General features: G+C 38.4%; 1 protein-coding gene across 13 annotated transcripts in view; it reads right to left on the reverse strand.

Annotated features, from left to right (window-relative positions):
- SEMA4D (semaphorin 4D) overlaps positions 1 to 17,959 on the reverse strand; it is a 98,083-nt gene that overhangs the window by 38,899 nt on the left and 41,225 nt on the right. For 12 of the 13 annotated variants that reach the window (XM_057384926.1, XM_057384884.1, XM_057384848.1 and 9 more), the window contains one exon: positions 5,084 to 5,136. The gene's annotated coding sequence lies outside the window, so the exon portion shown is untranslated. Of the gene's footprint in view, positions 1 to 5,083; positions 5,137 to 7,752; positions 7,792 to 17,959 lie in introns of those variants that run through there. The other variant, XM_057384890.1, reaches the window with a different exon arrangement.

The raw sequence follows: 17,959 nt of genomic DNA on the forward strand, positions 1-17,959 counted from the left end.
TTGTGAGATGGAGCCACACCGGAGAAGTTCATGGCGAACTGTCCCCAAGGCAGGGACCCTACAGTGCAGCAGGGGAATGACTCTTCTGAGCAATGGGAGAAGCCACGGGTGATGAACTGACCATAACCCCCATTCCCTRTCTCCTTGCACCACTGRGGGRGGAGATAGAGCRGGGAAGGAGAGAAGGGTTGGGCAGGGGGTTAAGGGTTTATTTTACTTCTCATTTTCCTGCTCTTATTTGTTAGCAATAAATTAATTTCACATCTCTAATTAGAACCTGTTTTGCCCTTATGGTATTTGATGACTGATCTCTCCCAGTCTTTATCTCAACCCCATGAGCCCTTTGCTAAATTTTCTCTCCTCTGGTCCAGCTGCAGAGGAAAGTAAGAAAGTGCCTTTTGTGGGTGCTAGGCATCCAGCCAGTGTCAACCCATGACAGAGGGTTAYGAAGTCATTAGTAATAATTAAGAAGGGGCCAGTAACTGAGGAACACAGACGTAAAAAGTCTAGGGGTAAGCTCCAGCAAGAACACTTCTAAGAACAAGAGAGATGCCTCTGGAAGAACCTGGGTTTAAGCAGGAAAAGGCAAGGAACCTCCAGCAAGTGCAGCCAGCGAATCTTAATTGAGGTGGCCAAGTACAAAAAAAGGCAACTACATTTGAAGTGTTTACATATGCTTTACTAAATGATTACATGCAACATTAAAAGACTTCTCATTTATTTCTACAAATCTTTTGTCTACTAAGAAAAAAATCCATGCAAGACTACAACTTGCTCAAACCAAACCTRTAACTTAAATATTTTTCTATTTTCTTTTTCCTTGGTAGGTACTTAAGTTCAAAGTTAACTGTTTCTAGCAGATCATATAAACAGTTTTGGTTTTTAGGCATCACATTGTCARTTAAGCCTACTAGACTTTTTTGTCTTCCACCCTTCCTGTTTATCATCATACATAAGCAATTCAAGGTTTTGCTCCCCAATACATTAAAAAGTGTTCATTCATCGAAGTTACAAGGTATTGCATGCTCCGAGGCAAACAAAAAGGTTTACAGGTAAGTGTTTAAAAGTGAACAGTAGTTCAATGATAAAAGTTCTAGGCAGTTTAGCTACTTTATTTGAATAGAAATGTGAAGAAGAAAACARCAGTTTGAAGAAACATCTTTGAGCCATTGTCTACAACCACAACTAWGCCTTTTCTTCACACTACATTTGGTTACCGAAAAGACTGCATGTAATAATCATTATATTAACTCTTGATTTTTTTTTTAAGAGAGAGACAGAAGATCTTTAAGCTATCAGTTATATACAATATCATATAATAGAGATGACTCTGGAGAACGCTTGTGAAATACTGACAATTTTTTTTACTTTCGCATGGGATTAGCAAATCTAAGATCTAGTAAAGGAAAATCCTGAGTKTTCCTACAGTCACAGTTACATTCCTAGTCTACCTCACCTACTTTGACAATGAAACTTGAAACAAATTACAGTATCTTTTGAAGGACACAAAAGGACTGGCTGGATCTTTTAGTGCCTGCTTTGTGGGGTGGACTGAGAATTGCTCTGGCTCTATAAAATGGAAATGTGGTTTCATTCCTRTTGTACAGGGTTGCAAGAGAGGCCCTTTTTCACACTAGTAAGTTTGACTTGTGGGACATTAATTTATGATCTAGGGCAAAATTTTACATGTTATGAAAAGGAATGAAACAGACTACATTGAACATTACATGCACAATTGTGCAAGATCCCCTTTGTTCTCATTTCTGCAACTTTAAACAGAGATGAAAATGCACTCAGATCCTTGTCCTTTAATTTAGCCTTCAATTTAATTACACTCCCCTGCCCCTCCCTTCCCTGTGCTGAAAATTATCTGGAGTAAGTCCTTCACTGACATCCACTGGGAGGTCATCCATAATCTAATATGAACCTCTTTTTACRTAACACAAGAGGTACAAGATGGGAAAAAAAAATTTAAAAGGCCCAGACGATGGCCTGATTTCCAAATTAACTCAGTTCAATCAGTGTTCACTAGCTCTGATGAGATCTGAGTGYTTTGAATTTCTGAAAAAGTTAGGTCTCCTAATACTTAAAGCGTTACTCCCAAAAAATAAGCCACAATTTTCTTGCAAACAAGTACACTGAATAAGTAAAGCAGAAAGAAACCTGAAATACTTGGTTACATAATTAAACTCAAATTAAAGTGACCATAGGTCTACTTTTCGGCAAAACTGTTAAAATTTTCTGAGGTAAATAATCAGTAAATTACATTGATTTCATATCAGTGTATAATGACAGAATGGAGAAAAGTGAGTTTTCCATAAAGCTTGTATTTAYCATGACTAAAACCAGGGCAACTATAGAAGAAACAATCAACACAGCTCCTGCCASTTTGGCAGAGCACAGCTGGACACTCAGAGCTGTGAACACTACCATTGACACATATAATTGCAATGTATGAGCAAAGAAAAAGGTAGAAACAACTTCCTGCTCTCTCGAAGGACAGAAATTCAAAGCCATTAAAAAAAATTCACACTGCATAACTGCAAATAAAAGAAACTAGCACAAATCTCAAAACCAGGGAGTGTCAATGGCTTACAGTGACTGTTACCAAGATCAAAAACCATCTGTCTCCTACATCACCTGTGTCATTGGGCATCAAAGAAGCAATACTTTAGTCCACCTTCTGGAAACATGCAAAATGCTAGTCATGCAGTGCCAGAAGCTGAAAAACCAGCCACGAGAAGAGATAGTCATCCTTCTCATCCTCCAGGACACAGAGGCAAWGTCCACACAAGGAAGTACTTGTCAACATAAAATTTAATGTTTCGGAGATATCCATTCAGCAACCCTTACCAGTACCCAGGTTTTTTTTACAAGTAATGCAACCCAGAGGCAAGTAYCTTCTTCCCCAGTCAGCATGGTAAAGCTGGATCCAAGTGTGTATCTTGTATGTGCAAATCTTGCACAAGTTAGCTAAATTCTGGAATTTCAAASTGAGGAAATGGCCAATTTTGCACCACTAGTTTTGAAATATTTTTTTCTTCCAAGAAACACTTAGTTGCATTGCGCAACTTCTCAGTTTGGCTCAACATTACATAAACTGCTATATGGATCTATCTTTATATTGTATATGAAGTTAAAACAAGGAGAATTTACTAACATAGCAGAAAGGGTCAGCATTATAGCTGCAATTCTGGTGATTCCCAAGAAATTATCATTACCATCACAGAGCAACCAGCCTCTCCCTGAAGAAAAACAAACAAGCACTGGCCATCCTGGTTAATTCTGTCACTTTTTTCATGATTCCCCAGACTGCTAAGTGTCTCTCTAACTTTCCTCCTGTTTTGGACTGGACTTTATTCTCCTCCACAGGGTTTATCTTTCCTTGTAATCCCTCACCTACTCTGTACTCATGCTCCCACCCATGTTCTCACMCACACTTCTTCCCGCACACAATGTRTAACTATATGACCACAGGGGATGCCWGCCCCAGTGAAACTGCTAGACAAAAGATCACCTTCCTTTGGKATTAAAGGAAGGCCCTTCAAAATACATACTTCCCGACCTCTCCAGCAATTCATTGTCATAGGACATACTGCCCATGAACAGCAAATGAAGACCTCACAGGAAGGAACAACTAACTGTGAGACACCCCTTCTTCCCACTGGCAGGAGCAAAACAACCATGTCAGGTTTACCAGGCTGCCTACCCTGCTATTTTCAGTTAATTAAAAAAAATTTGCATTTGCAAAACTTGTGAGGAGTAACTTATTAGTTACTATGATGAGGGATACAAGGCTCAGTATGTGGAGACAGGCCAATTTATGAGTGAACTGCTTCTTCCAGCAAAAAAGGGGGAGTTAAAGGATTCAACTGTCAGAGGGCATAAATTCCAAGGTCTCCCTAAATAACTTTATTTTGAAAGCTTTCCAAGTTTCAACAGAATATATGCCTGCAATTATATTTATTGATACCTATTTTGTAACAGATTCTAAGGCTGCATACATAAAAAAAAACTACAGAAGTTGAACTGTGAGATTTTGCTTAAACCTTTTTAAGGATTTTTTCAATTTTGTTTCCACAACTGAAAGGAAAAGCTACCAATACTTGTCTTTTAAGTAATCAAAATTACACAGTGAGAACTATACAAATTACCTTTGACAGCTGAGTTTTATCTACATAGTGAATTTCAGACCAGTGGAGACTGGTTGGTTMTATCTTTGCTTTACTTCTCACCCTTTCAAAACCTCAAGCACAGTGCCATTTTTATATAATCTCACAAAAAATGTAATTGCTTACAATCTTTTTATTATAAAATATACATGGACTCATTTTCTTCTGAGGTAAGGTACAACCTCCAACTAGCAGACCAGTATCCCTTTATAACTAACATACATTTAGAGTGTGGGATTATTTGCATTTCAAACAGTAACCAAAATACTTTGCAGTTTCTTGATGTCTACAAATTAGATTAAGATTTTAAAGACAATTTGGTGTGGTCTTTATCTCTACCACAAAGCCTGCTGGAGGATGTGCACCCATACTAAAACAGGATATAAATTCTGAGGAAACAAATTTCCAGTTTTAGGCCAGAAATCAGTATTTTCTGATTCTGCATGATAAATATGCCATCAAGCAGTCCTCAGAAAACTAACACTTGTGCTTAAAGAAGAGAATATTTTTACCTTCATAGGGATACTTCAAGAGATCCTTTTTTTTTTCAAACTCACATTCCTGTTTTTTACTACTATGTGCTTCTTCTGTGGGTGAAGATTACACGAAGTGTTATGCAAAACAAAAAAATTACATGACAGACTRAAATCTGTATTTTTCAAATTATTGTGGGTGGATTACTAGGAGTAGGCTTCAACTTTCCTAAGTATTTYGGTCTTGGAGCATAAGAATGCAATAAATCAAACTTATAATTCAATCCTTATTTACATTTTTCAGTATGTACTAAGTCCCTAGTATTCTTGCAGTACATTTATTTGTTTTACTTACAAAATCACCTGTAACAGAGTCACCACAAATCCACCACAACCCCCCTTGCTTCGAGGATGTATCTTTGGTTTCAATGTACATACCTGCCACCCTTCAGAGCCTCCAGAGCTTGGAAGCCGTCAAAAACACGTCCTTCCTGAAAAACGGTAAGAAACAGTYTTTGACATCATTATCATATAATCCTGAAGGGCAAGTTCTGTTATGAGAATGATAATAAATCCTCCCCCAGAAGTCTGGCTTTTATTTTCCAGATTACCAGGGCAGAGCATTCCTGACACAAAGCAGAACTGCTACATTTGCATTTAGTGAGCCAAGATCCTGACGTTGCACTTAACACAAAAAATATTAAGCAGACCTTATAAAAAGCATACACATCAGCCCTTTTAAAACTCAATTTGTTTCTCCTATCCCAAGATGGCTGATACCTACCCAGTACAAAATTATTCAGCACTTGCATGGCAGTAGCAATTACTGATACTGGTAAGAGTCTGGGACCCSTCACATGCTGGTACGGGGTGTACTAGAGAAAGGTTAGACATCAGCCAGCCCCACAAATAATTACGTTTACTAAATTCATATAAACCAGTTATAACACTCTTCTGCATTATTAAACAACTGCATTATGCACAAGCATAGGAAAGAGCATCTGGATAGTTACAAGAAAACCTGGCATGATAATATTTATTTTGTTGTAATCACAGGAGAACAGTGGGCCACTCTCAAGCAATCACAACTGGGTACAAGGAAGCACTTTTCCCAAGACTCTTCCKAAGTAACATGATTTCAATATGCACTCGTAACACATCAGATTGTATTTAGCATATGTATTTCCTAGTGTTCATCTAAGCACTTTTAGAGGGGTGTGAGCCATGTGCAGGGATAGCATTTTTTAAATGAAGTCACTGAAGATCTGAATTAGATTTCACTGAAATCAACAGTAAAGGGGCTCTCAAAGATGSAAGGGGTAAGATGGGGTGCCTGAAAAGAAATCTCCACTGCACRTCTGAAGGCTTCATTTGTGATCCAGATTACAACGACTCAGAAGACAGAAGCCCCAAAAGAAACAGGCCAAAGAAAATTACAAGAAACAGCTCAATGCTGCAGGTTTCTAAGTCAAGTATCTAAACAGGTTTTTTTCAGAGACCTGCAATAGTGCATGTTTTGTGGCTACCAGTATGGTAAAAGGTATCAAACAGCTACATCAAACTCAGTATTTTCAGCATCTTTTGGGCTATAAAGAGGGCGCTCTAGTCTGACTCTCCCCACAATCTTTTTTCAACAAGACACCCCATGAAAATCCATTACCCATCTATGTTATTACCAACTATTTTTTTTCACATAGTAGAAGAATATMATTGATATTATATTATATATAATTATATTTATTATATATATAWAATAGAATTATAACTGATAATATTTTTGTATTAAAAAACCCAATCCACCTTTCATTCTGTTGAAAATAAACCAGAGCACGCAAATTGTAAATCATCTGACCAGTTATGAAGCTCTCCACAAATTAGCTTATACCAGATTATCTCTATGGATGTAGCTACTCAACACTTACGTGAACTCTTAAAATTTACAAAAAATTCCTACTTGCCACAAGAGGCCATCAATCAATATAGCCACTAGCACTATTGGAGTCTCCAAATTCCATTATGCTTCCTCATAGCTTATGCTTACAGACCAAACTGTAATAACCTATTTTAGCTGCAGGTACCTTAAGGGAAAAAGAAAATTCTCTTTTGTTTCTCTTGAGAAAAAACTTCCAGCAGCCTATGGCTTGTACAAGCACTTTCACTGTAACAAAGCACTTGTATCTAAATGAATAGCTACAGTAGGTGTGAAATTCCTCTGAAAACTCTAGCAGCAAATTAGAGGACCTGTACTTTCCTGGCTTACTTTGAACTGCCTGGCATGGAAGTTTTCAAGCCTCCACGGGTAGCTCCAGGTTTCTGAACTGTAGTCTGAGGTCACTGCGACTGAAAGGCAGTGGACAGATGGCCATACAGTGGAAGTCAGGCCAGCTCTCAGCCAGCCCCTAGATATCCATGGAAATGGGAAGAGGCAGATGAGCTGCTAAGACTTCCAAACTGTGGCACCTCAGCTCAAAAACTCTGCTGCCAAGAGCAGCCCATCCCTCCTCAGTGTGGTCCTTGGGAAGGGGCCACCAAGCATCGGTGTTTCTGGCAGAGAAGACCAGAGACACTGGGCTGAGTGTGAGGTGGTTGGGCTAAGGTGGAGGGTGGTATGCAAGTAGGGGCTCATTCTCCTCCTTTGATCACACCACCACTGGCCTGGCTGCCTGTCAGGACACTACCTGTAGCGGCTATGCACGTGACTAACTACTCACAGCTTGCSGGTAGCTATGACATAATTAAGCCCTTTAATCCAAGCAGGACTTGAGTATGAAATTAACATCCATGTAAGCACTGCAGGTTGGCAGACATCCTTCAGGACATCACATCAGACCAAAGGTGATCCTTTAGAGCAGGCACTGCAAGAGCAACTCTAACGAACCTTAAACCTGTCATGTTTCAAGAGTACTTAAGTCTAAACTTAGTGGGAAAAAACCTCTAAACTGTTTCCACTGGCAACAATTACTTAAGCTTGGGGAGAAAAATTACACCATGAATAGCTTGTTATTTTGACAACTATGACTAAGTCTTCAAAGATTAAAGAAAACACCTTCTGGATTATAAATAAAAGACAGCTCCRAATACATCATATAGAATAAAAGGATAGTCACCTTAATGAAATTTTTCATAGAAGATCCACAATCTTTCATATATRTATGTTTGCATACACTTTATTCATTTGAAGACCTTCTAACCTGTCAAATTCCAAAACACATTAATGTATTACAAGGCACTTCTGGCTGTCACATTCTGCTTGCATTAAAAGAAAGAATTCCAAGGAATAACCAATGTGTACTACTTTTCCTTCTACACATCAATTACCATCCAGATCAGCAGCATTTCTTTCCTTTTCTACTCAAGCACATACCTGCTGTAACTACGTCCTAGTGATTCTAAATAAAAAGAAGAAAGGAAATTGAAGAAAACCAGCTTATAACAAATTTTCTTTATTCCGAGATCTCTTTGGGAATCCATGGAGAAAAACTWTATGTTTGAGAACATTTCCAGTGTTACAGCACTCTACAATGACCTTACTGAAATACAATTTCCAGATAAATACCATGATGATCACAGCTAGAGCTGTATTTGCTACCTGTATCTCAAGTCAGCCATTATCTATACATATTGCCTTTCTATTTAAAGATTACACAGAAGCCACAATAAAGCCAACATACAGCTGTGAGTAACTAAGGCTGCACAGACAGCTGCCCACAGACAGTGTCTGTCACCAAGAACCTTCCTGTGAATGCTCTGTGTGGTTTTAAGAGTTTTGAAGTAATTACGTGAAAAGGTAGGCTAACTATAAGCTTCAAGAACCGTGCATATTACCAGCACTATATTTAAATAACTGATCAGACATACCAGAATAACTATTTCTGACACTGCCATTACTTCTACTGTTCCCACCCCCTCTGAATGGGGCTGGTGATCATATCTGCTGACCACCCTTGCAAGACGTTGGGGATAAAAAAATCAAAAGTAACAAACATGTTACAAGACTCAGAGAGCAAAACTCAAATGTTTTTTCCTCCTTCCTGCTTGCAAAGTTTACTTTTCTTAAAAACATCATTATCTCACAGACCCATTTACTGGCCTATCAATATCCCTCAACTTTTTCTAAACATTACAGGAAAGGTAAGTACAGGAGCTTCAAACTGCAGCAGAGGCCCATGCTAACCCTTGTTGTGAAACAACAAAGCAAAAAAGCCCTGTTAGGTCTCAAAACGACATTTCAATCTAGCCCAAACTGTGCTGGGATTCCTCTGTTTTTAATTCCTGTCACCTTAGCACTCTTCAGATCTCACAAAACCCTCAAAAAAGCCAAGAACAAGACTCAAGTGGTGGCAGAGAGCTACAAACGCCTCCTGTAACCCAACTGCAAAATACAAATATCAAGATCGGGCCAGCTACTGCCACGCTGAGAGTTTCTCTATTTTTAAAGATATTAAGAAAATCTGTAGTTAAGCAACTTCCAACTGAACCAGAGCTTCCATGATAGTATCTGTGCATCTCAGCCCTTCTTCAGGTAAGAATTTGAGTGGGTTTCACAGTTTCAACTTTCTTCCAATTACAATACTATACAAACACCAACACAAGAGCATTTTAACAAAAAACATGGTAGTGATTCTGAATCAAATTCCAGTAAAGGCAGGGAACACCAACACAACTGTGTGAGAATAAGAGCTACAGTGCAGGAGAGAAGAAAGGAGRAGGCAAAAATGTGTTGAGAAAATAACAAATAAAAGCACTTTTGCTTCAGATTAATCTTTTTAAACCAGCATTTTGGGGTCATGCAAGTTTTTTATTTACTCCCACAGCATTTGCTCAGGGAAGGAAATGTTCTTTCAGGAGCAACATTGGAATATTCTAGTCAATAAACAACACAGTCTTTGAAGTGCAGAAATCACTGCTACCACCTTCACATTCAACAATTCTTTTACTTCAACAAGATCAATTACTCCTCCTCTTGTCATAAACTCACACATAATCCATGGCTCCTTCTCCTTCTATCAGAAAAGGAGCAACCCTGCTAACTATTTGCTGATTAAAAAAAACTGCAAAAGAAGAAACAGTGTATGAGCCTCCAAATCTTACACTTCGTATTCAATGAAAAGTAACAGAAAACAARAGTCTAAATTCTGCCTGTGCTTTTCATTAATATTCTTTAACAGAATAAATTAAGAAAATCAATTAAAAAAAAACCCTAAAGAAAATGTTTTTCCCAAAAGACTATCAGCTGCCGATTATGGGAAAACACCTAATACTGGCAAGAGAAGTGAATGAACGTGATGTATTTCTGTATTCACTCTGACAACACAGCAATGTAGGAAAGTTAAACTAAGATCAGTATGCTCTATTATACCACCTGCTTTCTTAGGAGCTTAGATCGCATATTCTGCTACTTCCAGAGTACTCCTTCTGTWGCTTTTCAACTGTATATTACTAAAGCATTTCCTGGATTCTTTACATAAATTGCATTAGCAGTATTTGTGGTTGACAGTCTCAATACATGTAAGAGAGTTACCACAACATAAATTATGAAACACCTAGATTTTATAGCGTTCCATATTTAGTACTTTTCAATGCTGTCTTGGTATTTTTCTTTCTCGCCTTGAGAAATAAATGGCACCAAAAAAAAAAAAAAAAAGAAAAAAAAAGCAGGCAAGGAAGAGACATGAAGAATGTTTAACATTCTTTAGAACTGAGTATTTTACCATCCTTATAGTGCAGAAAAAGCAAGTCATTCAGTTTCAGATTCTAGTTTTTCAGACTTTCAAGCCAGTTTTTAATAAAATATGCCACTTACTGACAGGTTCCAGACTCTCAAGTTTCTTGACTCTTAGAGGAGGCAAATGCAACAACTACTTTTTCCATATGGCAGACGTTTTCAGTACCAAAATCTCTTTGGCCAGTTCGCACACTGAGAACACACAGCTTATTAGGCTGTATATATCTCTGCACACTGTGAACACCATGCACTGCTCAAGGACACCGACACAGACGACACAATGCAAAAACAGCTTTAAACAAACTTTAAAAGTATGTTCAAAACACTGCCTCCCTTTCTCTTTTCTTTCCCACCCTGAAGTTATTTGGCATTATGTGGAACAGAAGAAAAGGTAGGAGTAATTTTCTTCTCAATACATAAGATTATAAACGAACACCTCCTCAACTGCCTATTTTGTACCTTAAAGAGAAGCCTTGGAAACAGGTTACCTGACTGTCCTGAGAAAAAGCTTCTGTGCTCAAAAAAAACAGGCAGCTTCAGTTCAAGGAGCCAGAGTCAGATCCTTGATTGTGTAAGATGTAGCACAGCCTCCCTGAGGGAGCTACACAAGGCTGCTGAAGTAGGGAATTTGAACCAAGTTAYTCAAAACACAGGAGAAGTAACAAAAACAAACTTCACTGGGTTTGACTATAAAAGTCAGAAACTTAACCTTGCAGCAATATTTACTATTAAAAAGATCTCCATTAAAATTCACAGGTGGAATTCACCTATTATCTGTAAAACCAAAACAAAACAATGTGTCCAAAAAACCCCTGAGAAGCTATAAAAAGGAATTTCCACAAGCATTACAAGTTATGTAAGGACATCTCTGACTTAGGAACACAGGAATAAAAACCACTTCTGAGCATGTTTATCTTACTACACGTGCCACTTTCAATCTTCCTCGTGTTCAATTGCACAAATCACAATGTAACGAAAGTGTCATTAGAACTGATTAGGACAATACCATGATAAAAACATGCCCACTCGACAGCACGCAAACRGAACAGACCTCAGGAAATTCATACATTCTTGAATCCACATGTACCACATTCCCAGTTACATTTGGGATGAAGAACTACAACAKCCAAACGCCAAACAGGTCTATGGTAACAACTTTGAGTCCTCACTTTTGGATGCATCGAGGGGATGGATGCATCACTGCTCCCATTGCTTCACCTGTCACTCCACAGAGCTGCTTCTACTGCCTACCACATACAACCAGCTTTGCATTTGACATGAATCATGCTGACTGAACAGTAAAATCTGCAATTTTTCCTTCATCTGGCATTATTATCTGGCATGCTGAAGGTGGTGCAGTAAAGCCCTCTTTCAAAATGCTCAATTACATTCAAAATATTTTTCTCAATTAATTGTATCTCTATGGCAATTAGTTGAAGACTAACCATTAAATGCTGTTAATTCTCTCTGCTTTTTCAGCAGGAAGTTTCACCATTTGTGTTTCCATATGACAGAGACAGGGGTATTAAGACTTACACAGAACATSAATTCCTTTTTTCCTATCACCTATTTGTGGGATAAAGTCATACAGGGAACCTTCAAAGCAAACCCAGTCTTGGCTTCTAAACTTATTTCCACTGAAAACCTGTGACAGAATAAAGAAGTAACAACAACAAAAAAAMCATACTAAAGCTAGTGATTTCCTTCAGGTCTGTTTATCTTTGCATTAATGAAAATAACAGAAACATTTTTACTTTCCATACTCATTCTTTGATACCCAACCTTCGGACAACAAATACTACAWTCTGTTTTCCGATACCACTTCAAGAAGCATTGAAGTTTTCAAGTTTTCACTGCATTGACACAAACAGAGTTTGACATTCTCAGCTCTCAYACCTGGTCTGTCACCAAGTAATTGTTGCTCGTCTCTTTGTCCTACAGTATTTCACTTACAGYATGATGTTATACTCATGCTGTACTCTCTTTTACTCATACTTTTACTTAATTACAGCACATTTAGGATCTATAGATCCTAGACACTAGCAAATAAATTACATTAACATCTGTGCTCTAAGACACCCATCATAAATTTAGCAATGTGCCAGGGTGAATGGCTTAAAAAATCATCCCCYAGGTTCCCAAAATGGGGCTGGGAAAAACAAGCAAGAGAAAGCACTGCTCTTCTGCTGCGATATCATTATGAAAACAATTTACTTTTTTCTGCCAGTGATAAGCACCTGCAATTCATTCTGATCAGCTAAAMAGCTAGCCACAAGCACGTTATGCTTATATTTGCTTGCATATTCAAGGAACACCACTGTCTCTGAAGGACCGGCAAAGACCATGTACCATGGGACAACTGCATGTCCCAGCCAGCCCCACTCAARACCGGACATACAAGGTTTAAGGTAAAAATTCAGAATTCACCACACACKGCAGAAGTAATTTAAAATAGCTGAGCTCTTAATAAGAGATTATCTCCAACAGCAAAATGCAACTCATATTTTCTTGCCAAGCACCCAGAAATGGAGCAAAAGAGCCTTGAAATGTAAGAAATCACCATTCCACCCTAAGAGACAAACCTAACGCAGACAGCTTCAGTAGCATTTTAAAAGGTTTGGGATTTTGCTGTTTAAGATTCTGCTAAATCAGAAATGAATTATCCTTTTTCACTGTGTTAAAACCTTTACATCAACTCTTGCATTTTTTATGCTGAAAAGTAATAGAACCATACTTTTGAAATATGCTGCTAGTGCATTTCACGGATAGCAGAAACATGGATTTTATAAATCATCCTTATTTTACCACTGCTCACTAACCTTTGCTGTTCTTATATATATATWATACTATATACAGCCAGGGAGTCCACATACTTCTGTAAGATACACAAAGAAATTATAGATACCAGCAAATGCAAAAACATTTGCACAGAATTCAGTTAGCAAAAAATTCAGCAATGTTTATCCTGGAGCTTGAAAAAAAATCTCAAAACAAATCTCAAAAAAAAAAAAAAAACAAAACAAAAACACCACACCAAAAAAAACCCAAAAAAACCCAAAAAACTTGAAGTGGATAATTTCCATAAATGCTGTGATTTCATCAAGTGATGCTACGCCTATTCTATGGAGTTACAGGGCATTGATCGTAACTATTCCTGCTGCAATACAACTCTTGTGTTGATATTAACAATGCAAAGGTCATTTTGACCTTTGCCTAGTAACTGGGTATCAGCTTGTGCCCATATTACTGTGTTCTGTACATCCGAAAACACAGGTGCAGATTTTTCAGTACMAATGCTTCAGGTTTCACATCAAATTATGTGTGAGCATGTCAGGAAAAGGATTAATAGAAGCTTTGCTCACAGAACATTCTCATGAGCATTACTGGGATTTTAACTCCTGCAAAGCCTAAAATGAGCTTTTTCTTATGCCAAATGAAATGCTGCAGAGAGTCATTATTACACATGATGATTAACTTTGAAAACCTTGTCTGCACTATCATTACAGATATTTTAATGGGAAAGATAGGAGATACGCATACCACAAAGGTTCTTCCTCAAACTTTCTTGACAAAACAGATAATTACTGCAGGCTTGCAGACTTTGAAAGCTAAATTTGAGGGGTTTCAGTATTACTGAAAAGCAGAACTGGGAAATTACACAAAGGCATTAGAGGCAAGATGAGATTTATGTGCTTCTTCCAAGGTTTAGGGCTCAACAGAGAAATAGAAAGCTTTCCTCGGCAAAGCTGACCTATAAATGCCACAGCAGCCGCCATTCATGTCTTATCTCAAACAGAGATTCCCACCCCAGACCACTTACAGCTTTCACATTTCAAATGGAAACATGTCACATTGGAAAAATTAGGTTAAGCTCAGCCAAATGCAAAAATTAATCCCAGATACGAGAGATATGTCAGAAAATTCAGCGGCAGTTAATTTTACTGGTGAACCCTATTCTGCAAAGGTGCTCAAGACGTTAGCTGTTTCYCTGCATCCCTTTAAAACCCTCTGTGGTTGTCAGCTACCAATAACACATTACCCGAAAACATGCAAAGAACATCCCTAAGACTGCTGTACCCTCTTTTCTTGCTGCAGAAYCCAGAGCAAGTAGAGACAGTACTCAAGAAGACAGCTTTACTGTTGATATCCCAAGTGCCTTGTACACCACAAAAGATCCTTCTAAAGTGCGCTTAATAGAGCAAGAAACAAGCCCCCATACAGCCTGTAAAATAAATGTGCCCTTTCTACAAAACAAAAGAAAAARAWTCTTCCATATTAATTCAAATCAATTAAACTTTTAAGTTCAAAGTTCTCTGTGGATGTATTAATTTTCTAAATTTAAATTTCAATTATTATGCAGCTCATTTGCTGAAAGTGTGGTGTTTTSTTTTGGGTCCGTTGGTTTTTGGTTCTGGATTTTCTTTTATATGGGCAGATTTAATACAGTAAACAAACCAGTGACTCTTACTAAGGATTGGTTTCCTTCTCACTTTCCCTTGACATTTCCCCCAGTTTTCTCTAATTGGAATATTAGCTTTAAACTAATGCAAGTGTTTACAACAAAACCAAACAAAGTACCATTATTAAAAATGTGAACCTAGGTAATGTTAYTTATTTGTGAAGTAACTTCTGATACAGTTTTCTTTCCAGCAAACTGTTATTTAGACCTTTTTGAATCCAGAAATTTTCTTTTTAGAAACCRAAACCACTGATCTTCAAGTTTCCTATAGGATGTGCAGACTTGCACTGAGAATTTAAATCTACTAACAATCAGCTTGCTTTTCCTAAGTAGCTTTTGCAGATCTTAGAAGTCATCCAAGGTAACCTCAAGTACACATACTGCAAACTGAAATCAGTACTCCAGATTAACATCCATGTATTAGCTGCTTTGCTACTGCTCCTCTGCAATTTAAGACAGAATGGGAGACTTCATTATTTTTGTTGCTAAGAATCCTGTCTCCTGTTGTCTGCTAGTAAGCTTCATTTAAGCTTCCTTATTCTTAAAGGCTGCAGACGTATTTCTGTTTGGCAAAACTCTGTCATTAACAACAGATTTGCTGTTCAGTGACACATGAGAAACTAGACTAGAATTTACATGCAATGGTCTAAGTTGCTCATCAGCAAGGTCAGCCAACTGCACACCTCGAGGCACAAGACAAGCTCTTCCTTATTGATCATAGAACCTCCCTGATTCCCCTCTGAGAAAGTCTACAACTAATMGTCACTGCAGAAAAAATATAGGCGCATCTATGCTCCAACAGCATCTTTATCTTTTTAACACAATGGGCATTATGCACTTTACCATTCGCTCTTTTGAGCCATGGCACTTTAAAAGTATCGGAATCGGTTAAAGTTTTTTGAATTCTAAAGCACTTGGAAAGGCTGGTGGCATATCCAACATTTAAGTGACAGAACATGGTTATGCAATTTCACTGTGGCTGACCCCTCCCTCAAGACTGCTAGCAAAACACTTGTCATGCAGTGTCGCCTTAGATGATGTTAAATGGCATCACCTCTCAGTGGAAAAAAAAATTCTTGCTTTGTGTTAGAATGAAACAGAATTTAAAATGCTGGCATTTGAAAGTATTGCTCAAAATGAACCTTTTACAAGACAATGACAAACTTGCGAAAAGCTAAAAAGTTAGGTTTATTTCATGTATGTTTCAGCAGTGGCATAAAAGTTTCATCTTGCTGACATTCACCTAGGTTCTCCAAATTACTCCCAGTGCATAGCGAATCAAAGACATCTGCAGTTGCTTCTCAGAGTATGAAAACTGGTTGCTTCRTTCTACTTCCTACAGGATTTTTCCAAAATTTCCTACAGGAGACCTTCCTGCCTGACACAAGAGAGGCTGCATATGACGCTTCCTCAGAAAACAATCTGGTTAGCTCCTGACCAAGATGAGCTGCTGACTAACAATTTCTCAGACCACTCCATGGATGATGGTCTTTTTTATCCAAGGCCCAGAACTTCTCAGTGGCATTTATCTTCTCTTCAGCGCTCTGGTACACTTCCAGCTCTTTCAAACATATGTTTAAGCTTCTCTGATACATGGTAGTGTGGTTACCTGTTCCACATCTGAGAAAGAATGTAAAAGCCTTGGATCAACTGCCTATTCTTTGAAGGACACGGTAACTGCAAAAACAGGTGATCGTGCCTGGAAAAATAGCTYAGGAGACCCTCCACCAGCTCTAGTAAGTGCACAAAGGCTGCTGGTGGAAGCCYGGCTCATAAAACCTACTGAAGTATCACAACAGACTCAATGAAAGCCTCTTCTTGGTTGGGTGCTTGAACAACAGTTCAAAAACCCAAAATTCTACTAATCAGAAAGACTTGAAGACTCCAGCAGCTTCAAYAGAAAGATGGTGAGAAGCCTGCCTACTGAGGTCCACAGTGCTGTAATAAGGATTTTCACAYAGCTTGCAGAAGTTTCAATCTGTACAACTTCAGTGAAATTTTGCATCACATTTTGCACCACTTTCAACTTACGCATATKAAGGCTTATGTCACTTACCCTCTCCTACTAAGCCACTTCATAATGTTTCAGGGGGGGGAAATTTAATAAACATTACTTATCTGTCTCTTTAAGAGTTTGAGGAGCTGGCAGCATAACCTGTGAGCAACTCCCACCACTTGCCATCTCCCAGCCATTCACCACACTSCTTCACATCTACTTTGACACCTACCATAACTACTTTATTCTTGTACCACTCCTTTGCCACCACGATCCATGCTTGCCATGGGGTAGAACAACCACTTTCAGGACTTACACAAAAGCTTAGAAAACACCATCAAGGACAGACAATCTGATGCATATGAATGCAGACAGGTTTGAAAAAGTGCCTATTCTTTCTGYGGCACTCTAGCTAAACCCTGGACCCTAAATAAACCCATCGCCATGAACTGCTGGTAAGCGACAGATGCAGGTGCAAAGACCCCATGCCAGCCTGTCTACTCCCTTCCATGCTACCAGAAGAGACAAGGGCCAGGTGGACTTCTGTCTCCCGGTGCTATGCCGGGTCCTGTTTCACAGCTTTGACTCCAGGAGGATTAATGAATTTTTAGACAAACAAGCAACAAGAAGTGGTCTCTCAGACAGCAAAACGTATAGCCTATTCTTGGGGTCATCAACAGTAATGATAACGATGCACAATTTTAAGGATGAAATACACTATCATTTGGATTGCCTCACTGAGAAAGTAGGGTGAAGGCAGCAAACCACCTAGAGTTGAATGATGTTTTTCAGGTGAAATTCTCATTCAGTAGAAAGTCTGTAGTCCTCCAATCCTTGCCCTCACAGCATGAAATTGAGACAAATAAGATTACGAGATCTTAAAGTGATCTATTAAAGCAGATAAAGCAAACACTGCAATGTGTTACTGCAACACACTGGAAGACATAACCAAAGTGTTAACTACTGTTTTTTCAAAGGAATAGGTCTTCATAGCTGCAGAGTACCATGAAGAGCGTGGAGTTGTTTCTGCTGCTAGCTTGCTAAACATAAACAGAAAATAGCAAATAAAAATGCTTAGAGAATATAAAACATTGTCAAACTCTATTTCTATCAAGTCAATTGTTCATAGTCCAA

This window comes from Malurus melanocephalus, unplaced genomic scaffold (genome assembly GCF_030028575.1).
Source record: "Malurus melanocephalus ecotype Western Australia unplaced genomic scaffold, MMel_1.1 scaffold_15, whole genome shotgun sequence".
NCBI classification, from domain to species: Eukaryota; Metazoa; Chordata; class Aves; order Passeriformes; family Maluridae; genus Malurus; species Malurus melanocephalus.